This window comes from Mustela lutreola, chromosome 3, assembly GCF_030435805.1.
Source record: "Mustela lutreola isolate mMusLut2 chromosome 3, mMusLut2.pri, whole genome shotgun sequence".
NCBI lineage: Eukaryota > Metazoa > Chordata > Mammalia > Carnivora > Mustelidae > Mustela > Mustela lutreola.
In genome coordinates this window covers 201,720,594-201,745,582 of record NC_081292.1, presented here as the reverse complement: position 1 = coordinate 201,745,582, position 24,989 = coordinate 201,720,594, and the positions used below count along the sequence as shown (strand labels likewise).

General features: G+C 41.2%; 1 long non-coding RNA gene across 2 annotated transcripts; it reads left to right on the top strand.

Moving 5' to 3' along the window:
• The first annotated feature begins 644 nt into the window (after positions 1-644).
• Positions 645-24,076, top strand: LOC131827618 (uncharacterized). Of its 2 annotated transcripts, XR_009352075.1 has the most exons (5): positions 645-2,920; positions 3,589-3,803; positions 7,117-7,196; positions 19,040-19,217; positions 19,310-24,076. It is a non-coding gene; the product is annotated as an uncharacterized LOC131827618 (long non-coding RNA). The 2 variants fall into 2 exon arrangements; XR_009352074.1 differs by lacking the exon at positions 7,117-7,196.
• Positions 24,077-24,989: the final 913 nt, after the last annotated feature.

Below are 24,989 nucleotides of genomic sequence, written 5' to 3'. Positions count from 1 at the left end.
ATGCCTTATACGTTGTTTTTAAAGTAATAGGTTGAATCACATAGGAACAATAAAATTGTGTCCTTGTATTTTTCCTCTGTCTCCCTCAGAGATAGACCGAGGGGGGTCAAAGGAACAACAAAACTCCTGAGATAAGGAAATGCTGGATATGGTCATTAGAAATGAGATACCCATTTTATCCGATTCGGGTAATTTAATAGAACTCTTCTGATGTTTGTGGGAAATTTGTACTTAACTGCCCCAAAAAATATCATGGTGTTTTTGTGGGTTTTTTTAAATATTTCTTTTTTGGGAGCATGCATGTAGGTGCAAAGTGGGGAGGGAGGAAGCAGAGGGGCAAGGAGAAGCCTTCTGCTCAGGTCTTGTGCTCTGTCTCTGTCTCTCTCTCAAATGAATTCCCAAGTAGACTCTGTGCTAAGCCCAACCTGGGGCTTAATCTCATGAGCCTGAGCCAAAACCCAAGAGTTGGATGCTTAGCTGGCTGAGCCACCCGTGTGCCCCTCTCACTGTGTCTTTAAAACTAGGTGTATATAGAGAAAAATTATGATTTCCTTGATTTTGGTAATATTGAAACCACTTTAAAAAATACTTGGTGCTTCTGGGTTTTTAAATGGGTTAAATTTTTTTATTATTTATTTATTTATTTATTTATTTATTTATTTATTTTTAGTGAGCTGGAGGAAAGGGCAGAGGGAGAGGGACAAGCAGGCTCTTTGATGAGCAGGAACTCCCCCCCCCCCTTCCAACCCCCCACCAATAAAGGACTCTATATCAGGATCATGACCAGAGCTGAAGACAGACACTTAACTGAGCCACACAGGTGCCCAGAATATTTGGTGCTTCTGGGTTTTTTAAAAACATTTTATAAAACACAGATCTTGGATTCTGATTCTTGAGATAACCATTAGTCATTGTATTAATTTTTGAAATCTGCTATAGTAGTTTAGTGACTTAATATAAATTCCTTCTTACAGTCTTGAGATCAGAAGCCTGAAATCCGTTTTACTAGGCTAAAATTAGTTTCCTGGTCCTTTTTAGAAGCCCAGAGGAAAATCCATTCCTTGCCTCTTTTAGCTTCTGCAAGTTGCTGGAAGGCATTCATCACTTGTGGCCACATCATTCTAGTCTCTCCCTTAACCATCACATTGCCTGATATGGTATAGTGATCTCTGCTTCCTTCTCAGGGGATTTGTGATTATGTCATTGGGCCTACCTGGGTAATCCAAATAATTTCCCATTTTAGAATCCTTCATCACATTTGCAAGATCCCTTTTATCTAAGTGCAGTCACAGGTTCTGGGATTATGAAATGGATGTTTTAGGGGGCCTTTATTCAGCCTACCACAGCAATTCTCAAATTCATTGTGAATCTCAATTCTCCATGCTACACTCAATTTTTTTTTTTAAGATTTTAATTATTCATTTGACAGAGATCACAAGTAGGCAGAGAGGCAGGCAGAGAGAGGGGGAAGCAGGCTCCCCACTAAGCAGAGAGCCCGACATGGGGCTCAATCCCAGGACCTTGGGTTCATGACCTGAGCCAAAGGCAGAGCTTTAACCCACTGAGCCATCCAGGTGCCCCTACACTCTTAATTTTTAATCTTTTAGTGGTACTTCCTGTTTCTTGTATGTCACCTATTGATGCCTTCCAATCACATGGCTCATTTAAGTCTCTGAAAATGTTGACCTTGAGACCATTTCCTGCAGGTTACCATTTATCGCAACCTCTTTGTACTGATCCATTAATAACTAAGTTTTTGATACATAAAACAGTTCTGTGATTCAGAGACCTTGCTTACCAGTTTGTGAAAGAGTAGGAGAGTTGCAAGACAGTGGGCTGGAAGAATGTTTTCCAAACCTCTCTTTACATCAAAAAGGAAGAGTTTAAAACTACAGATTGTTGGGTTCTGCCTTTGGAAACTGATTTGATTGGAATGGGAGGGTCGCAATTTTAAAAGCTTCCCGGGGGTCGGGGAGGGGATGGGTGGCTCAGTTGGTTAACTGTCTTCAACTCAGGTCATGATCCCAGAGTCCTGGGATTGAGCCCCGAATCGGACTTGTGGGGAGCCTGCTTCTCCCCCTGCCTGCCTCCCCCTGCTTGTGCTCTCTCTGACAAAATCTTTAAAAAAATAAACGCTCTAGGAGTCCCTCTGATGTATCATCAGGAGATGAGGTAGAAGACTCCAAAACAAGAAGTAGTAATCGTAGCTATTGTTTCCTTAAAGGGAGATAAAGTTGGTGATATCAGAAACATTCACTTTTAGGGTAAGTTCCTGGGGGGAAGAGTTTTTCCCAGGGTTGCAGAGGATAAGGAAAGCCACATAGAGCTACCACGAGGAAGAGGATAGCCCGGACTTTCTGCCTCTTACAGCAGATTGTGGGCAGAGTTGTCAGTTACCTTGTTTCATCTTTCCAATGTGACAGACTACTTCAGACATGTTGAATCTTAGTAGTTTGGTGGATTTCAAAAGTCTTTTTTTTTGTTGTTTTTTTAATCTATCTATGTGACAGCACAAGCACGCGGAGTGACAGGCAGAATGAGAAGCAGACTGCCACTGCCAGAACAGGGGCTGGATCCCAGGACCCCAGGATCACGACCTAAGCAGAAGGCAGCTGCTTAACCGACTGAGCAACTTAGGCGCCCCTAAAAGTCTTGTTTTATGAGATTAATACTATATGAGAATCTTTACCCATGACTTTGGGGAGAATAACCCTCTTGTATTTTGGGTTGATTTGATTGAGGGAAATCATGTAAAAATATTTGTTTATTATTTATTTATTTGACAGAAAACAAGCAGGGGGAGTGGGAGTGGAAGAAGCAGGTTCTCCATCATGCAGGGAGCCTAACATGGGACTCGATCCCGAGACCCAGGATCATGACCCAAGTTGAAGGCAGACACTTAACTGACCAAGCCACCCAGGTACCCCTAATTTTTTTTTTTTTTTTTTTAAGATTTTATCCATTTATTTTAGAGCAGGAGGAAGGGGCAGAGTGAAAGGGAGAATGAGTCCCAAGCAGACTCTTGAGTGCAGAGCTTGACCTGGGGCTCAATCCCACAGCCCTAGGATCACAACCTGATCCAAAAGCAATAGTTGAACACACCTGACTGTGCCCAGGCACCCCAGAAATCAAGTAAATTTTAACTGGTCTGTAATGTTTGGTTGCTTACAAAGATTGCTGCCATTACAGAATTTCTAGGTGCATCTCAGGTAGATACCAGGTAAGAATAGGGGAAATTGCTATTTAGTTGTTCTTTTTCTAAGACTTGAGTGTGCCCCATACCAGCTGGTCTGGAATCTTTAGGACACGTAGGGCTATCAGGCTTGTGCAGTCTTGTATAGCACTTTCTAGACTGGGAAACATATTTTTCTGTTTGGGAGCAACATGGACATTGAATCCATATCACCACTTTTGAATCACTTGGATTTGCTTTATTTTAGAAACTGAATCTAAAGTAAGAGCTCTTTTAGCACAATTTAGAGGGCTCTGTTGTGCTGGTATTAGCAAATTCGAAGGAAAAAGATAATATTCAGAGCCAGAATCTTAGCAATTGGTTAGTTGAGGCTCCCTTGTCTTCTTGTTTTACAGATTTAAAAACAAAAACGCAACAACAAACCAAGGCCACAGAAATTAAGTGTTGGTCCAGAATTTCCACAGTATGATAGTGCAGAGCTGGGGCCTCAAATCCCTGAACAGTGTGGAAGTTAATGTAGAAAAGACAAAGAAAGGATGGTGTCTAGGAAACTAGCATCACTTCCCATGTGATTTCTCAGTAGTACCAGTACGTGAAGATGCACCATCAGGTAATTTCCGTTTTTTTGTTTTGTTTTGTTTTTTTAAGACTGATGACTTCTATTTTAGTATTTTTAAATTTAAATTCAGTTAATATATAATGCATTACTGGTTTCAGAGGTAAAATTCTGTGATTCATTGTCTTATATAATACCCAGAGCTCATTACATCACATGCTTTCCTTAATGGCCATCACCCTGCTGCCCCATCCCTCCACTCCTCCCCTCCAGCAGCTCTCAGTTTGTTTCCCATCATGGAAGTTTCTTATGGTTTGTCTCCCTCTCTGATTTCCTTTTATTTTTTTTTTTTTTTTTCTCTTCCCCTATGATCCTCTGTTTTGTTTCTTAAATTCCACGTATGAGTGAGATCATATGATAATTGTCTTTCTGATTAACTTATTTCACTTAGCATAATACTCTCTAGGTTCATCTACATCATTGCAAATAGGAAGATTTCATTTTTGATGGCTGAATATTCTATTTTGTGTGTGTGTGTGTGTGTATATATATATGTATATGACACACATGTTCTTTATCTGTTCATCTGTCAGTGGACATCTGGGCTCTTTCCACAGTTTGGCTATTGTGGACATTGGTGCTGTAAACATTGGGGTGAAGGTGCCCCTTCAGAACACTGCATTTGTATCTTTTTTTTTTTTTTTCCACTGCATTTGTATCTTTGAGATAAATACTTAGTAGTGCAATTGCTGGGTCATAGGGTAACTTTATTTTCAACTTTTTGAGGAACCTCCGTACTATTTTCCAAGGGGGCTGCACCAGCTTGCTTTCCCACTAACAGCATAAAGGGGTTTCCCTTTCTTGGCATCCTCACCAACATCTGTTATTTTCAGAGTTGTTAATTTTAGCATTTAGCAGAAAAAATTTGCATTTTTTTCTGTTGGCCATTTGGGTGTCTTCTTTGGAGAAATGTCTGTTCATGTCTTCTGTCCATTTCTTGACTGAATTATTTGTTCTTTTGGTTTTGGGTTTGAGTTTTGAGTTCTTTATAGCTTTTGGGTACTAGACCTTTATCTGTTATGTCATTTGCAAATATCTTCTCCCATTCTGTTGGTTGCCCTTTGGTTTTGTCAACTGTTTCCTTCTCTGTGTAAAAGCTTTTGATCTTGAGGAGGTACCAATAGTTTGTTTTTCCCTTTGTTTCCCTTGCCTTTGGAGACAGGTCTAGCAAGGCATTGCTGTGGTCGAGGTCACAGGCTTTGCTGCCTGTGTTCTCCTCTCAGATTTTGATGGATTTCTGTCTCACATTTAGGTCTTTCATCCATTTTGAGCCTATCTTTTTGTGTGGTGTAAGAAAGTGGTCCAGTTTCATTCTTCTACATGTGGCTGACCAGTTTTTCCAACAGCATTTGTTGAAGGGAATGTCTTTTTTCCATTGGATATTTTTTCCTGCTTTGTCGAAGATTAGTTGACCATAGAGTGGAGGGTCCATTTCTGGCTTCTCTGTTCTGTTCCATTGATCTGTGTGTCTGTTTTTGTGCCAATGCCATATGGTCTTGATGATTACAGCTTTGTTTGTGAAGTCATACCATCACACAAAATGCCTTTGAGGGGCGCCTGGGTGGCTCAGTGGGTTAAGCCGCTGCCTTCGGCTCGGGTCGTGATCTCAGGGTCCTGGGATCGAGTCCCGCATCGGGCTCTCTGCTCAGCGGGGAGCCTGCTTCCTCCTCTCTCTCTCTCTGCCTGCCTCTCTGCCTACTTGTGATCTCTCTCTGTCAAATAAGTAAATAAAATCTTTAAAAAAAAAAAAAAAAAAATAAAAAAAAAAAAAAAAAAAAAAAAAAAAAAAAAAAAAAAAAAAAAAAAAAAAAAAAAAATGCCTTTGAAGTCAGGCATTGTGATGCCACCAGCTTTGGTTTTCTTTTTCAACATTTCCTTGGCTATTTGGGGTCTTTTCTGGTCCCATACAAATTTTTAGGATTGTTTGTTCCAGTTCTGTGAAAAAAGGTGATGCTATTTTGATAAGGATTGCATTGACTGTGTAGATTGCTTTAGTTAGCATAGACATTTAAAAATTGTTCTTCCAATCTGTTAGCATAGAACATCTTCCCAATTTTTTGTGTCTTCCCCAATTTCTTTTTTTTTTTTTTAAGATTTTTTATTTATTTATTTGACAGACAGAGATCACAAGTAGGCAGAGAGGCAGACAGAGAGAGAGGAGGAAGCAGGCTCCCCGCAGAGCAGAGAGCCCGACGTGGGGCTCGATCCCAGGACCCTGGGATCATGACCCGAGCTGAAGGCAGAGGCTTTAACCCACTGAGCCACCCAGGCGCCCCTCTTCCCCAATTTCTTACATGAGTGTGCTATAGTTTTCTGAGCATAGATCCTTGGCCTCTTTGGTTAGGTTTATTCCTAGGTGTCTTACAGTTTTGGGTGTATTTGTAAATGGTATTGACTCCTTAATTTCTCTTTCTTCTGTTTCATTGTTAGCGTACAGAAATGCAACAGATTTCTGTGCACTGATTTTATATCCTGCCACTTTGCTGAATTCCTGTTTGAGTTGGAGCAATTTTGGGGTGGAGTGTTTTGGGTTTTGTACATAGAGTGTCATGTCATCTCTGAAGAGTGAGAGTTTGACTACTTCTTCGCTGATTCAGATACCCTTTATTTCTTTTTGTTGTCTGATTGCTGAGGCCAGGACTTCTAATACTATATTGAACAACAGTGGTGATAGTGAACATCCCTGTTGTGTTCCTGACCTTAGGGGAAAAGCTCTCAGTTCTTTCCCATTGAGAATGATATTCACTGTGGAGTTTTCATAGATGGCTTTTTATCATATTGAGGTATGTGCCCTCTATCCTTACACTGTGCAGGGTTTTAATCAAGAAAAGATGCTGTACTTGGTCAAATGCTTTTTCTGCATCTATTGAACGATCATATGGTTCTTGTCCTTTCTCTTTTAAATGTAGTGTATCACATTTTAAAAGAAGATTTTATTTATTTATTTGACAGAGACACAGCAACACAAGCAAGGGGAGTGGGAGAGGGAGAAGCAGGCTTCTCGCTGAGCAGGGAGCCCAATGTGGGGCTCCATCCCACAACCATGGGATCACACCCTGAGCCGAAGGCAGATGCTTAACAATTGAGTCACCCAGGTGCTCCTGTAGCATATCACATTGATTTGATTTCTGGATGTTGAACCACCCTTGCCACCCAGGAATAAATCCCACTTGGTTGTGGTGAATAGTCCTTTTAATGTACTATTAGATCCTATTGGCAAGTATCTTGGTGAGAATTTTTGCACCCATGTTCATCAGGGATATTGGTCTGTAATTCTCCTTTTTGGTGGTGTCTTTGTCTGGTTTAGGGATCAAGGTCATGCTGGCTTCAGGAAAAGTTGGGAAGTCTTCCCTCCATTTCCATTTTGAAACCGCTTCAGAAGAACAGGTATCAATTCTTTAAATGTTTGGTAGAATTCCTCTGGGAAGCCATCTGTCCCTGGGCTCTTGTTTTTTAGGAGATTTTTGATGACTACTTCAATGTCCTTGCTGGTTATGTGTCTGTTCAGGTTTTCTATGTCTTCCTGTTTGAGTTTTGGTCGTTTATATGTCTCTAGGAACATGTCCATTTCTTCTAGGTTGCCTAATTTGCTGGCATATAGTTGCTCATCATATGTTTTTATAATTGTTTTTCTTCAGTGTTGGTTGTGATCTCTCCTCTTTCATTTATGGTTTTATTCGTGTGGGTCCTTTCTCTTTTCTTTTCTTTCTTTCTTTTTTTTTTTTTTTAAGATTTTATTTATTTGACAGAGATCACAGGTAGGCAGAGAGGCAGGCAGAGAGAGAGGAGGAAGCAGGCTCCCTGCGGAGCAGAGAGCCCGATGTGGGGCTCGATCCCAGGACCCTGAGATCATGACCTGAGCCGAAGGCAGAGGCTTTAACCCACTGAGCCACCCAGGCGCCCCAACTCTCTTTTCTTTTTGATAAGTCTGGCCAAAGGTTTCTCAATCTTATTAATTCTTTAAAAGAACAAGCTCCTAGTTTTCTTGATCTGTTGTACTGTTCTTTTTTTTTTTTTTTAAGATATTTTTATTTATTATTTATTTGTCAGAGAGAGAGAGAGAGAGAGAGGGGCCACCGAGCAAGGAGCCCGATGTGGGACTGGATCCCTGGATCCCGGGATCATGACCCGAGCTGAAGGCAGTGGCTTAACCGACTGAGCCACCCAGATGTCCCTGTACTGTTCTTTTGGTTTCTATTTCATTGATTTCGGCTCTAATCTTTATTATTTCTCTTCTGCGGGTTTAGGCTTTATTTGATGTTCTTTCTCCACTCCTTTAGGTTTAAGGCTAGATTGTGTTTTTGAGATCTTTCTGGTTTCTTGACAAGGGTTTTATTGATATGTACTTTCCTCTTAGGATAACTTTAATTGTATTCCCAAAGATTTTGAACAGTTGTGTTTTCATTTTCATTTGTTTCCATGAACTTTTTAGATTCTTTGGTTGACACATTCATTCTTTAGAAGGATACCCTTTAGCCTCCATGTATTTGAGTTCTTTCCAAATTTCTTGTTGTGATTGAGTTCCGGTTTTAAAGCATTATGGTCCAAAAAATGTAAGGAATAATCCCAGCCTTTTGGTACCAGTTGAGACCTGATTTGTGACCTAGTATGTGATCTGTTCTGTGGAATGCTCCATGTGCACTTCAGAAGAAAGTGTACTTTGTTGCTTTAGGATGGAATGTTCTGAATATGTCTGTGATGTCCATTTGGACCAGTGTGTCCTTTAAAACCTTTATTTCCAGGGTGCCTGGGTGGCTCAATGGGTTAAGCCTCTGCCTTAGGCTCAGGTCATGGTCTCAGGGTCCTGGGATCAAGCCCCGCATCACGCTCTCTGCTCAGCAGGGAGCCTGCTTCCCCATCTCTCTGTGCCTGCCTCTCTGCCTAATTGCGATCTCTCTCTCCCCCTCTCAAATAAGTAAAATCTTAGAAAGAAAATAAAACCTGTATTTCCTTGTTGATCTTTTGCTTAGATGATCTGTCCATTTCAGTGAGGGGGGTGTCAGTGTCCCGTACTATTACTGTATTATTGTTGATGCATTTGATTTTGTTATTAATTGGTTTATATAATTGGCTGTTCCCATGTTAGGGGCATAAATATTTACAATTGTTAGATTTTCTTGTTGGAGAGACCCTTTATGACATAGTGTCCTTCCTCATCTTTTATTACTATCTTTGGTTTAAAATCTAAATTTTCTGGTAGAAGGATTGCCATCCCAGGTTTCTTTTGATGTTCATTAACATGATAAATGGTTTTCTAGCCCCTCACTTTCAATCTGGAGGTTATGGGTCTAAAAATGAATCTCTTGCTGACAGCATATTGATGGGTCTTGCTTTTTTATCCATTCTGATACCCTGTGTCTTTTGACTGGGACATTTAGCCCATTTACATTGAGTAACTATCGAAAGATACGAATTTAGTGCCATTGTATTACCTGTAAAGTCACTGTTTCTCTGTTCCTTTCTGGTCTGTTACTTTTGGGGTCTCTTCACTCAAAGGATCCCTTTTAATATTTCTTGCAGGGATGGTTTGGTGATCACAAATTCTTTTAGTTTCTGTTCTCGAAGTTTCTCTTTCCTTCTATTTTGAATGACATCCTAGCTGGATAAGGTGTTCTTGGCTGCATATTTTTCTCATTTAGCACCCTGAATATGTCACATCAGTCCTTTCTGGCTTGCCAGGTCTCCATGGATAAGTCTGCTGCCAGTCTAAGGTTTCTTTTTTTTTTTTTTAAGATTTTATTTCTTTAACAGAGATCACAAGTAGGCAGAGAGGCAGGAAGAGAGAGAGGAAGGGAAGCAGGCCCCCTGCTGAGCAGAGAGCCCGATGCGGGACTCGATCCCAGGACCCTGAGATCATGACCTGAGCGGAAGGCAGCGGCCTAACCCACTGAGCCACCCAGGCGCCCCAGTCTAAGGTTTCTACTCTTTTAGGTCACCAACCTCTTCTCCCAATATCCCAAGGTATTTTCCTTTTCTCTGAGATTTGTAAGTTTTACTATTATATGTCAGGGTGTTGACCTATTTTTATTGATGTTGAGGGGGGTTTTCTGTGCTTCCCAGACTTGAATGCCTGTTTCCTTCCCCAGATCAGGGAAGTTCTCCACTTTAATTTGCTCCAATATACCTTCTGCTCCCTCTTCTGGGATCCCAATTATTCTAATATTGTTTTGCTTAATAGTATCACTTATATCTCAAATTCTCCCCTCATGATCCAGGAGTTGTTTATCTCTTCCTCAGGTTATTTATTCTCTATCATTTGGTCTTCCGTGTCCCTAATTCTCTCTTCTGCCTCATTTATCCCAGCAGTTAGAGCCTCCATTTTCTATTGCATCTCATTAATAGCCTTTTTGATTTTGACTTGGTTAGATTTTAGTTCTTTTATTTCTCCAGAAAGGGATTCTCTAGTGTCTTCTATGATTTTTTCAAGCCTGCCTAGTATCTTCATAATCTTCATAATCATTATTTCATCATTATATATCTTCATAATCATTATTTTGAACCCTAGTTCCTACATCTTCTGTCCATACTGATTAGGTTCTTGGCAGTCAGTACTGCCTCTTGTTCTCTTTTTTTGAGGTGAGTTTTCCCATTTTTTCATTCTGCCTTGAGAAGCATAGACGAATGAGAGAACAAAATACTAAAATGGCAACAACAACCCCAGAGAAATATGCACTAAAGAAATCAGAAGAGACCAGGGGGGGAAAAAAAAAAAAAGACACTTAAAAAAAAAAAAAAGAATATAATCAGATAGGAGAGCAGAATAAAGCAGTAACTGGATTCTGTGTATTTTGGTCTGTTTTTCAGAAAACTAGTTCCCAAAATTTAAAGAAAAAAACATATATATGTATAAAAATAAAGTTAAATACACTGAAACAATAGAATGTAACTGTAAGGGGTACCTGGGTGGCTCAGTGGGTTAAGCTTCTGCCTTAGGCTCAGGTCATGATCCCGGGGTCCTGGGATCAAGCTCCACATCCGGCTCTCTGTTCAATGGGGAGCCAGCTCCCCGCCCCCCCCACCGCCTGCTTCTCTGCCTACTTGTGATCTCTGTCAAATAAATAAAATCTTAAAAAAATATATATAACTGTAAAATAGGAAATTAAAAGAAAATCAAAACAAAACAAAAACAAAAAAGGGATATAAACAAATAGGTGAACTGAATGGAGCAATATACTCTCTCCTGAGTGTATTATGGTCAGTTAGTTAGAAGAAACTACATCTCAAAATCATAAAAAATGAAAAACTTACATATGCAAAGATAAATATATTGAAAGGATATAATGTAACTATAAAGATGAAAATTAAAGAGGATTTTAAAAAAGAATTGATAAAATAATAAATTGGTTGAAAAAGCAAGGAAAAACAAAAACTGTGAAAGACTAAAGACTCATGGGGGAAAGCCATGAATTCTATGTGCTGTATTCCTGTAGCTCTGAAGTTCTGCAGTTCTCATTGACCAGTAAACTTCGTGTTGGCTGGATGTTCTTGATGATCTTCTGGGGGATAGGCCTGTTGTGTTGACCCCCAAGTGTATTTCCCTGGGTGATATTGCACCACCCTTGCCAGGGGCCAGGCTCAGTCATCTGCTTGGGTTTGCTTCTGGCAGCTTTCGTTCTGTGAAAGCGTTGGGTACAGCCTTGGAGGACAAGAATGAAAATGGCGGCCTCCCAGCCTTGGGCTGGAGGACCCAAGAGCTCTCCCCTCCTTCAGTGCGCCCTCAGAGAAAAGCAATCACCCCTGGCTCCTTGGTCTCTGGCCACACTCCGAGCTCACCTGGCTTGTGACTGAGAGTCTCTATCTCTGGCCGTGCCCGTATGGAGTCTCCAAACCAAGCAGATTCCTGCGCTGCGCTCCACACCACTCCTCCCAGGGGAGGAAGTTGGGGGGGATCTCCCTGGATTTGCCACTTGTGGGGACCCTGCTTGGAAGTGGTGGCCTGACTGTGCCTCAGATCACAGTTTATGGCAGCCCTGAGCTGAGAGCCCACTCCTGGCTCGGTCTCTGCAGCCGGCTTCCCTACTGCAATACCTGGGGATTCTGCCACACTCAGGCACCCCCGATCCTTCTGTGACCCCGAGTCCTGAGGCCCCACTGTCCCAGCGAGGGTTTCACCCCTGCTTAGTCACTGGAGTGATGTCTTTCAGCGAGCAGACTTCTATAAGTTCGGATTTTGTGCTCCGCTGCGCGCTCACTGCTGGGAGGGGCTGACAGGGGCCCCCTGCCCCCATGGTCTATCTTCCCAAACTTCACCTCAGATTCACGTCTCTGCACGTCCTACCTTCAAGAAGGTGACAGCTTTTCTATTTACAGAGTTGTGCTATTCTTCACGTAGCTCTATGGTTGAGCTTACGGGGGTTCGGAGTGATCTGAGAGCGATCTAGGCCAATTCCTGGGACCAGACAAACCTAAGGTCTCCTACTGCTCGGCTCTCTTGGACTCTGGTAATCTCCATTTTTTTTTTTTTTTTTTTATGAAAGATCTTATTTATTTATTTGACAGACAGACATCACAAGTAGGCAGAGAGGCAGGCAGAGAGAGAGAGAGAGAGAGAGAGAGAGAGAAGCAGGCTTCCTGCGGAGCAGGGAGCCCGATGCGGGGCTCGATCCCAGGACCCTGAGATCATGACCCGAGCCGAAGGCAGCGGCCCAAACCACTGAGCCACGCAGGCGCCCCTGGTAATCTCCATTTTTTTTTTTTTTTTTAAGATTTTTTATTTATTTACTTGAGAGAGAGACAGTGAGAGAGAGCATGAATGAGAAGAAGGTCAGAGAGAGAAGCAGACTCCCCATGGAGCTGGGAGTCCGATGCGGGACTCGATCCCGGGACTCCAGGATCATGACCTGAGCCGAAGGCAGTCGTCCAACCAACTGAGCCACCCAGGCGTCCCGGTAATCTCCATTCTTAAAACACCGAAGTGAAATTGTATTTTCGATAAGACTCTCTAGTTGGGGCAGCGAAGTGCTTCTTGGAGCCAGAGCTTAAGTTTCTGGGAGCAGGTTAGAGGTGGGGAGTTGTGCGAAATCTTTTCATCTAATAAGAGTATTTGGTACATTAGATGTAGTACACTAAAGAGTAGGGATGTTTGGGGACTTCCAAAACTCCTGATTTATTTCTAGGGCATATCTTAATGGCTACTGTGATTTGGGCTGATTGTAAACAGCCCCTTCTCCTGCTTACAATTCTAAATTAAAAATAGGTCAGTCATCAACTGGCTAAAATCCCATTTGCCTCCAGCTTTCATTAGCTAATTTATAAGTATGCCAGAAGCTTCACAATGTACCCATTCTTCCCCGGGCCTTCCTATAAAGCATGCACTAACCTGACAGATCTCTCCAGTAGGACCCGGATGAGCTGCTTCAGTCAGACTTGCTCATGCAGGGTTGTCGCTCGGCTGTAGCCTTCTCTGTTTATGTGTCAAGTGACTTAATATCAAACACGGAATTCTAAATCCTCACTTTTCAAAATTTCAATCTATTATAATCTAGTGAAAAAATTGAGATATTGTAAGCTATTAACGCAGATGACATAATTCATGAATGGTTTTCCTTTAAAACAATGCTGTTTTCTGGTGAGAATACATTTGCATCTGTCCAGTTATGTAAATGGATTAAACATTTTCAGGGCCGTGTTTCTGATTTTGAAAGCAAATTATAAAATAAGCTCTAGATAACAGCTATGTAAACCCCACAGTTTCTGGACACCAGAAACAAGATTGCTGGAGAAGGAAGAAACAGCGATGTCTTTGACCTCCAAGGCAGACGAACTAGTTACGGAAAGGGCATCTTTAACTGTAGATTTTCAATTTCTCCCTAAGTAAGTTCAGAAAATCTTACAATATATAGTCTTTCAATTCCACATTCTGGTGTTACTTGTGAAAATTGCCTTTAAAAAGTTAAAAAAAAATCACCGAGGAACATAGCAGTTTTGTGTTATAAGACAGTTTCCCCCGTATCTGTGGTTTCGTTTTCTGTAGTTTGAGCTCCTCGTAGTCAGCTGCGGTCTGGAAGCAGACGCCCGGCTCCTGCCGTGTGTGCAGCAGCTCAGGGGCCGTATCGCAGGGCCCGCGCCTGTCGCCTCACTCGTCTCCTCATGTAGATGCTTCATCACATCACCACGAGGAGGCTGATTACAGTGCAAGAGGAGACCCCATTCACTTAACTTTCATTACAGTGTATTGTTGCTGGGGCACCTGGGTGGCTCAGTGGGTTAAAGCCTCTGCCTTCGGCTCAGGTCATGATCTCGGGGTCCTGGGATCGAGCCCCGCATCCGGCTCTTTGCTAGACAGGGAGCCTGCTTCCTTCTCTCTCTCTGCCTGCCTCTCTGCCTACTTGTGATCTCTGTCAAATAAATAAATAACATCTTTAAAAAAAAAACTGTATTGTTGTCTTTGTTTTATTAATTGTTGTTCATCTCTTGCTGTGTCTAATAAGTTAAACTTTATCATAGGTATATACCTATAGAAAAAAACCAATATGCTGTGTAGGGTTCAGTACTCTCCCTGATTTCAGGCATCCACTGGGGGTGTTGGGAGATACGCCGTGCAGATAAGGGAGGACTACTTTAATGGCTTATGTCACTGTCCTATCATGTCTAGTTGAAGAGATTAGGTCTTGGTAACAACCTCTGTTAAAATATCCTTTTTGCCCATTCACACTAATGGGGAATTTTTTCTAAGTTTTATTCATACCCTATCCATTTACCAATCAATTTTCTTTTGTGGTGTATTTATATATAGTTATTTTGAACATCTGATCATAGTTAAATGTGTTACTACAACAGGATTTAAAATAACAAGTGGTGATTTAGGAGAATTAGGAGGAGAGTTTTCAAGCATTGCTTGGGGCAAGGGAAATATGGTATGTGGCAAAATGAGCTCGGTGGTAAGAACACTAGGGGTGGAATGAATGAGGTTTGTTATTTCTGAATAAGATGTCAACTTTTAGGGCAAGGGTAGAGACTAAGTTTTTTTGCTCTAACTAAATACCAGTTCCAGATGCAGAGCGATCACTAGCAGAAGAACCCATCAGGAGAGCTCAGACTGAGCCAGATACTAGCAAGTAGAGTGTGACCAACCTGATGGTCACATTTCTGGGCCATTCCTAGAGGCCAGTCTGTGAAATGGTTGTTAGGGGTCAGAAGGGGGAGTCTCGTTAGAAGGAGATGCTTCTCGGGGCGCCTTGGTGGCTCAGTGGGTTAAGCCTCTGTCTTTGGCTCAGGTCATGATCTCAGGGCCCTGGGATCGAGCCCCGCATCTGGCTCTCTGCTAGGCAGGGAGCCTGCTTCCCCCTCTCTTTCTCTGCCTGCCTCTCTGCCTACTTGTGATCTTTCTCTGTCAAATAAATAAATAAAATCTTAAAAAAAAAAACAAAAACAAAGAAAGGGAGAGACATACATATATTGTCAGACAGCAACTGCGTCATAAAGCTGGACATTTAAAAAATGAAATCTTAATACTTTTGGAGGGGGTTAAAAAATACAAAGTTTGAGACCCATGGTTTCCCAGAAGAACAAATTAAAAAAAAAATGATGTGTGGTTAAGGAACTAATATTTTCAGAAAAAAATATTGAAATTTTATACCCCACTTTTTGTACGTGTAGTATAAACATTAGGCTATTCCTTTAGTCTGGGAAAGAAGAAGGAAATGTTAATAAAATATCCAAATTTGGTGTGTTTCAGTTTTATACTAATTACTGAAATGTAAAGACATTATTTTTTTTGAAAAATTTTTATTTTTTAAATTTCTTTTCAGTGTTCCAGAATTCATTGTTTATGCACCTCACCCAGTGCTCCCTGCAATCTGTGCCCTCCTCAATACCCACCACCAGGCTCTCCCAACCTCCCACACCCCGCCCCTCCAAACCCCTCAGATTGATTTTCAAAAGACATTCTTTAAGAAATAGAAAATCGGGACGCCTGGGTGGCTCAGTTGGTTGGACGACTGCCTTCAGCTCAGGTCATGATCCCGGAGTCCTGGGATCGAGTCCCGCATCAGGCTCCCAGCTCCACGGGGAGTCTGCTTCTCCCTCTGACCTTCTCCTCGCTCATGCTCTCTCTCACTGTCTCTCTCTCAAATAAATAAATAAAATCTTAAAAAAAAAAAAAAAAAGAAATAGAAAATCGCTTGTACTAACTACATCTATTACAGTGATGTGAGTGGTTCTCTTTTTTGAAATTTTAACATGGGCTCACCCATGTGAGATGCCAATTCACATTTGAAAACAACTTCATTCCTAAAGATTAGTATGCCCATTAGATCACATGTTTTAGGTTTTTTTTTTTTTTTTTTTTGCATAACCAATAAAAGAAATTCTTAGGTTGGGAAGCCTGGACTTCAGGATTTCCCATATGTCTCTTTGGGTGGTTCTTGGCCAGCCCAAGCCAGAGCCAGGCCTAGTGGCTCAGACACAGCAATGATTAATAGGGAGGGGAAAAGGAACATTTGAGTGAAACTCACTTGTCCATTCAAACTTCTTTCCATGCAGGCAAGTCTTCTCATTCCCTTTAATGTTTTATTTAGTAATCCCATTTTTTAAAAAAGGTTTTATTTATTTGACAGAGAGAGAGTGTGTCACAAGTAGGCACAGAGGCAGGCAGAGAGAGAGGGGGAAGCAGGCTCCCTGCTGAGCAGAGATCCCGATGTAGGGCTCCATTCCAGGACCCTGAGATCATGACCTGAGCTGAAGGCAGAGGCTTAACCCACTTAGCCACCCAGGTGCCCCTAGTAATCCCATTTTTGATGAGAAAATAACTTGATTTACATTTTTAGTGTTTTGCTTCATTGACACTTTATGCCTTGGTACATGCTTTGGAATGTCTTTTTCAGCAACTGGGATAGTATTTTGTTGGGAAATGATTTAATAGGTGAAGGAACTGAAAAAAACAAAACTTATTCTCTGTGTTACTAGAGCTGATTGTCCTTTGAAGCTGCTGTCTAGGTGTACAACAATGAAACGTGGCAGATGCTGTTTGTGCAATCCTCAGTATTGCCCTCAAAATCAATATTACCACCCCCATTTTACAGGTAAACTAAATCTCAGAGGCCTTATGCAACTTGTCTAATATCATACAGCAGAGAGAGGATGAACTGAAGACAATTAATGTCTAGTTGCTTCTCAACTATGTTCCTAGGTGGTGACCTCCTTTTGAATTTGTTCCTTTTTCTTCCTGTTTCATAATAATAGCTTTCTTTTCATTCTTTCTCTTTTACTGCTAGGGAATGACCAATCATACATATCTCGTTCTTGAGTTTCCTCCTAATAAGTCAAAAGTATTGAGTGGATTTTCCCGTAAGTGTCTTGCCATCCTGGCAATCTCACTGTGGCCTGATGTTTTGTGAGGGAGTTGGAAGGATTAGTCATGAATGGAGCTTTTTGAGTTTAGCTCTCTGTTGACATTGATTTGTAGACTGTTTAGCAGCGGTGAGGAAAGATCTGGCAGATTAATCACTCCTTCCATTGGTACTTTCCGGTATTATCCATTGTCTTCCCTGCAGAGCTTGAATGACACCTAATTGAATGCTCAGAATAGAAAGGGACAAAGGAAATTCTAGGAAAGAGAAATACTACTTTGAGTTGGAAAATCTATCACTTCCCAGTGATCAGTGGACTTGAATCAAGCCAAGTTCTGAACTCTAGTTTCTCTCCTTCCAAGGTATGCATCATTAGCAATTTGCTGTAACTTTCTGGATCTCGGTTTCCAAATCTGTGAACTGGAATAAACCCAACTTTAGATGGCTGCGCTGAGGATGCAACTGCACATGTGAAAGCGCCTGGTCTGGGAAATACGAGCCACTCAGTGGTTTTAGTCTTTAGGGCTTGATATCTTTTGTTAGAAAATTTTACAGGATTTAATACAATTGTTTTATAGCATTTTTAATATCCTTAAGGGGCCTTTTAACACTCTGTAAGAATTCTGAGTAGCATATACTGGATCTTTAACTAAACTGGCGGAGAGGAAGAGCTCTATCCCGCCATGATACCAGGTGTCAGTACCCAAATGAGACCCAGAACCAAGACTTTCTAAAAGTCATGCATTTGCTGCTTTATAGCAAACCCCTTGAAAGCTACTATTTGTGGGGTACTTGAGTGGCTCAGTTAGTTAAACAGCTGCCTCCAGGATCAGGTCATGATCTCAGGGTCCTGGGATTAAGCCCTGCATGGAGTCCCCCAGGAGCCCTGCCTGGACCTCTGCAGCACGTTGGGCTCCCTGCTTAGCTGGGAGTGTGCTTCCCCTTCTGTCTCTCCCTTCTTCGTGCTCGCCCTGCAGTAAGTAAATAAAATCTTAAAAAAAAAAAAAAAAAAAAAAAAGAAAGCTGCTATTTGTAGTAAATGTATGTCATGTTTTCTGGCTGACTGGTGAACTTTTTTTTTTTTTTTGAAACTTTTTATTTGATAGAATTTCAGACTTACAAAGAAGTTGCCAGAAGAGTGAAAGGAGCTGTCAAAAAAAACCCCAAAACTGTCTTAACGTACCTGGCTGGCTCAGTCAGTCAGTGGAGTCTGAGACTCTTGATCTTAGGGTCATGTGTTTGAGTCCCATGTTGGGTGTAAAATTTACTTTAAAAAAGAGGAAGTGTCATATACACTTTATCTAGATTTACCAATTGTTTATGTTTTGCCACATTTGCTTTATCAAATTTTCTACTTCTCTGTCTCTCCATATAGATACATATACACGTTTAATTTTCTGAATCATTTGAGAGTTAAGTGCCAGACATTAGTCCCTTTGTGTCTAAATATTTTTGTGTATATTTTGTAAGACATTTTTTTACATAGCCACAGTACTGTAACCAAATAACATGGAGGGGCGCCTGGGTAGCTCAGTTAGTTAAGCATCTGCCTTTGGCTCAGGGCATGATCCCAGAGTCCTCAGATCTAATCCCACATTGGACTCCTTGCTTGACAGGGAGTCTGCTTCTTCCTCTGCCTACTGTTCCTCCTGCTTGCGCTTGCTCTCATTCTCCCTCTCTCTGATAAATAAAATCTTTAAAAAAATTAAAAAAAGAAATTTAACATTGATACAATATTTTAATCTAATCAGCAGGCCCTAGTCCTAGTTATGTTATATAACTTCCCGTTGACACGAAAGCCACCCTCCTCTCCATCTAGGATGTAGTCCAAGGTCATGGATTGTAGTTAGTTGTCGAGAGTTCCTATTGTATTTCATGTACTCTGTCTTTCATGACCTGGACATTTTTTTTTAAGATCTTATTTATTTCTTTGACAAACAGATCACAAAGGCAGAGAGGCAGGCAGAGAAGAGATGGGGGAAGCAGGCTCCCCACTGAGCAGAGAGGCTGATGCAGGGCTCGATCCCAGAACCCTGGGATCATGACCTGAGCCAAAAGCAGAGGCTTTAACCCTCGGAGCCACCCAGGTGCCCCATGACCTGGACATTTTTAAAGCTAGGTAGGTCGCTTGTTTTATAGAACGTTTGGGTTCATCTAGCATTTCCTAATGATTTTATTCAGGCTGTGCTTTTTTTTTTTTTTTTTTGCCAGGAGAGCCACAAATGATATTATGTCCTTCTCAGCATATATCAGGAATCACAGGATGTTGGTTTGTTCCATTATTATTATTGTTCCATTATTGTTGATAGTAACTTTTGATCTTTTGCTTAAGGTCCAAAGTTTAACTTGACACCATAAATAAACATGTGTGCTATGTTTGGGAAATTGAGCCTGATGAATGCCGCCTGCCCAGTACCTAAAATACTCATATTCTTAATTCAGTAGAACCCAGAAGACTCATCCCCAAGTTGAGCACAGGCTCACCCATGTGAGATGCTGATTCACAAGTGAGTCAGGAGAGGAAGAATGTTGAACAAAGGGCAGTCGTTTTGCCAAAAAGGATGGCAGGAGAAACAGTTGGGTTTAGGGAATGCAAAATCCCGAAAAAGGTTACAGCTGTGACCTGGACAGTTTTTAGAGTCCCAACAATGGCCCTTGGTGCTTCAACAGGCTTGTTCTCTTGTGTAGGTTTGCACGTTGTCCTGGAAGCTTAACACTGAGCTTGGTTCTCTAGTCCTCCTGACAACTCTGTAAATTCTCCAATCAGTATTTCTTCTAATAAGACGTAATTTACACATAATAAAATGTACCTATCGTAAATATATAGTTCAATGGGTTTTTGACAATTGCATACACTTGTGTTATTTTAACCCTTTATTTGGGTTTCAACAAAATAAAGATATAGAACATTTCTGTCACCCCAGAAAGTTCCCGTGTGTGCCTTTATAGCTGCTATATACTGAATGGCTGTGTCCCCCCAAAGTTCAAATGTTGAAATCCTCAGTGTGATGTGTTGAGAGGTGGGCCTTTGGTAGTTTGTTACATCATGAGATGGAGCCCTTATGAATGGGCTTTATGCCCACACTGAAGAGAGTCTGAGAGCTCCCTTGCCCCTTCCACCATGTGAAGTTATGCCAAGAAGACAGCTATCTACTGTTGTTCAACATAGTACTGGAAGTCCTACCTTCAGTAATCAGATAACAAAAAGAAATGGCGTTCAGATCAGCAAAGAAGAAGTCAAACTCTCATTCTTCACAGATGACATGATACTCTTTGTGAAAAACCGAAAAGACTCCACGCAAAATTTGCTAGAACTCATACAGGAATTCAGCAAAGTGACGGGATATAAAATCAGTGCACAGAAATCTGTTACATTTCTATACACTAACAATGAAACAGAACAAAGAGAAATTAAGGAGTCAATCCCATTTACAATACACCCAAAACTGGAAGATACCTAGGAATAAACCTAATCAAAGAGGCAAAGGTTATGCACTCAGAAAGCTATAGAACACTCATGAAAGTAGTTGAGGAAGACACAAAAAAATTGGGAAGATGGGGGCGCCTGGGTGGCTCAGTGGGTTTAAAGCCTCTGCCTTGGGCACAGGTCATGACCTCATGACCTCAGGGTCCTGGGATGGAGCTCCGCATTGGTTTCTCTGCCCAGCAGGGAGCCTACCTCCCTTCCTCTCTCTCTGCCTGCCTCTCTGCCTACTTGTGATCTCTGTCAAATAAATAAATAAAATCTTTTTAAAAAATTGGGAAGATGTTCTATGCTAACAGATTGGAAGAACAATTATTGTTTAAATGTCTATGCTAACTAAAGCAATCTACACAGTCAATGCAATCCCTATCAAAATACCATCAACTTTTTTTCACAGAACTGGAACAAACAATCCTAAAATTTGTATGGAACCAGAAAAGACCCTGAATAGTCAAAGAAATGTTGAAAAAGAAAACCAAAACTGGTGGCATCACATTGCCTGACTTCAAGCTCTATTACAAAGCTGTAATCATCAAGACCGTATGGCACTGGCACAAAAACAGACACATAGATCAATGGAAGAGAACAGAGGAGCCAGAAATGGACCCTCCACTCTATGGTCAACTAATCTTTGACAAAGTAGGAAAGAATGCCCAATGGAAAAAAGACAGTCTCTTCAACAAATGGTGTTGGAAAAATTGGACTGTCACATGCAGAAGAATGAAACTGGACCACTTTCTTACACCACACACAAAGATAGGCTCAAAATGGACAAAAGACCTGAAGATGAGAAAGGAATCCATCAGAATCTGAGAGGAGAACACAGACAGCTAAGTCTGTGATCTTGGCCATGTGGTTTCCAAAGGTAAGGGAAACAATGGCAAAAATGAACCACTGGGACCTCCTCAAGATAAAAAGCTTTTGCACAGTAAAGACAACAGTCAACAAAACCAAAAGGCAACCCACAGAATAGGAGAAGATATTTGCAAATGACATAACAGTTAAAGTTTAGTACCCAAATCTATAAGGAACTTACCAAACTCAACACCCAAAGAACAAATAATCCTGTCAAGAAATGGGCAGAAGACATGAACAGACATTTCTCCAAAGAAGATATCCTAAAGGCCAACAGACACATGAAGAAATGCTCCACATCACTCGGCATCAGGGAAATACAAATCAAAACCACAATGAGATACCACCTCACACCAGGCAGAATGGCTGAAATTAACAACTCTGGAAATAACAGATCTTGGTTAGGATGCCGAGAAAGGGGAACCCCTCTTACACTTTGGTGGGAAGGCAAGCCGGTATAGCCACTCTGGAAAACAGTATGAGGTTCCTCAAAAATTTGAAACTAGATCTACCTTATGGCCCAACAAATGCAATACGAAGTATCCAAAGGATGCAAACATAGTCTTTGAGAGGGGCACCTGCACAATATTTATAGCAGCAGTGTCCACAATAGCCAAATTGTAGAAAGAGCCCAGATGTCCATTGACAGATGAATGGATAAAGAAGATGTGGTAATAATATACAATGGAATATTATTCAGCCATCAAAAAATCAAATCTTGCCATTTTCAAGGACATGGATGGAACTAGAGGGTATTATGCTAAGTGAAATAAATTAGTCTGAGAAAAAGAAATATCATCTGATTTCACTCATGTGGAATTTAAGAAACAAAACAGGTGAACACAGGGGAAGGGAAGGAAAAGGAACACAAACTCAGAGAGGGCAACAAACCATAAGGGACCCTTAGTTAAAGGAAATAAACGGAGGGTTGCTGGAAGGGAAGTCGGGGATGGGGTAATTGGGTGATAGACACTTGGAGGGCACTTGATGTAAGAGCATTGTGTGTTATATGCAAGTGATGAATCACTTAATTCTACCTCTGAAACTAATAATACACTATTAAACTGAGTTTAGGTTAAAAAAAAAAAAAAAAGACGATAGCCATCTATGAATAAGGAAGCAGAGTTTTCCAGACTCTGAATCTGCCAACACCTTGATCTTGGACTTTGAACCTCCAGAACCGTGAGAAGCAGATTTCTATTGTTTAAAAGCCACTGGCCTGTGGTATTCTGTTACAGCAGCCGGGGTGAGCCAAGTTAACAGTCACCCCCGCTCCACCGCCCCAACCCCATAAGCAGCCACTACTCTGATTTTCAACATCGAAGATTGGTTTCACCTTCTCGAAACTTAGTTTGTCTCTGACCAGATTTGGGAATTTTCAGCCACCCGATTCCCTTCCTCTAATACTCCCCCCAACCCCCAGAACTCTAATGATGTAAATATTACACCTTTGTTGTTTCGTTACAGTCCAAAACCCTGAAGGGGTTGTTCTTTTTTTTTTTTTTTTTAAATCTATTTCTCTCTGTTGTTCAGATCGAGTAATTTCTATTGCTCTTTCAGTTCATAGATACCCCCCCCCCTTCTTTTGTCCTCTTCATTCTGTGCTGAGCCCATCCACTGAGCTTTTTATTTTGGTACTGCAACTCTCAGCTCTAAAATTTCCATTTGGTTCTTCTTTATGTCCTCTATTTCCTCGCTGATGCTTTCTATTTTTTTTTTTTTTCAGTTGTTTTAAGCACATTCGTAATTGTTTGTTGAAGCATTTTTCATCGTAGGTGCTCCAAACACTTCTAAAGTTAATTCTGATGTCTCTGTACTGTTAGCATCTATTTTTTGTCTTTTTTCATTTAGCTTGGGATCTTTCTAGTTCTTGGTTTGAGGGATAATTGTCTCCTGAAACTGGATATTTTTATATTATGAGATTCTAGATCTCATATATACCTTCTGCATCATCTAGCTTTTTCTGACCCGACTCAAGTGTGGGAAACGGAGTACTGCTTGCTTGGTGCTGAATAGAGGTAGAAAACCAAGTTCCCCACTCAACCTCTGTTGATGCCTGATGTGGGTATTTGTCTCCACTGCTGGCCTGTGCAGGGCTGGGAGTTCCAGTTGCGTACATGGTCCCTGATGACGCCTCTGTGGAACTGGCCTCATTACCACTGAACAATAGCTAAAGTCCTGACTCTGCACGAAGCCTCCTCTGAGGCCACCACAATGGGGAGAGAGAGACACACCTCATTGCTACTGGATGGGAGTGAAGTCCAAGCTTCCTACGTGATCTCCACTAACACTTTGGGATAAGGTTGGGGGGCTCTTACTGGCCAGTGGGGTTGAAATTATGGTTCCCTGCTTGCCTTTCTCTGACATCACCCTAGCCAAAGTATTTGGGGCCCCTTCATATAGACCTGTGAGGGTGGAAATCATGCTTCCCGTTCAGTCCACACTGTTTATAGGTAGGGGTGAGGTCACAGGTTTTATTGGAGTTTGTCTGGAGTAGAGTGGCTATTGTCTGAATATTTGCTGTCCTGCTAGGCTTTTGTCAAGGTGCTTTGATCTGCAACATGGGCGTTTCTAGATTGCTGGCTTCTTCAGGTCTCAAGTCTGAGATATGTGAGGAAAAATAAAACCAAGGAACTTGACACTGGTCATCTTGTGTTTGTTTTTTATATATAATGTTCAGGATTTTTAGATACACATACTTCATGGGAGGAATCTACTCCATCTTTCTGGAAGCAGAAGTCTCTGTATTTTCTTTCATTAAGTGTGTAAGCCTTTTGCCCATTTATAATTGGGTACTGGGTCTTTTTGTTATTGATTTACAAGAGCCATTTATATATTCTAGATACGAATCTTTTGTCAGGTATGTATTTTGCAAACACATTTCTCCCAGTCTGTTGCTTCCATTTTCATTTCTAAAACTGAGTTTAGTTAACAGAAGTTTTAAATTTTGATGAAGTCCAATTCTAAATATCTTTTGAAATAAACTGCTTTAATGCAGAATGAGCCAAGGTCAACTTCTATTGCTTCCAACTAAAAATGCTGCTTGTACAAGCCTACAAGAATCATCTTAATACTTATACATACAATGATATGAACGGTCAAAACATTTTTGGAATCCATTTTTGGAGTGGATTTATGACCATATCGGAAACCGGGCTCATTATTTTAGAGTTTTACCTAATTTTCCACCTCAAGCGCCATCTTAGAACTTAATCACCTGTCAGAACTGGCTCTATAAACTTCAGGTAATTGCACAAATAAATTTCACTCTCAAGGTATAGTAAATAGCCACAAGGAATGTTATGTAAATGGATGTAGCCCGAATTCTGATGGTTGGCATTTAGTCAGCTTTCCTATATATCTGCTGGTAAATTGATTTCACACGTTTAGTGACAGACGCTCTTTATTGTTAACACATATTCCATGTGAATTCTCCACTGATTAGGCTTTCCATACAGGGGTACTCTGGGGTCCTGAGGATCTGGGAGAAGGAAATCCTTTTTAGCCTGATGCTGAAAAAGCCACAGTCCTTTGGGCCCAGAAGGCATGGGG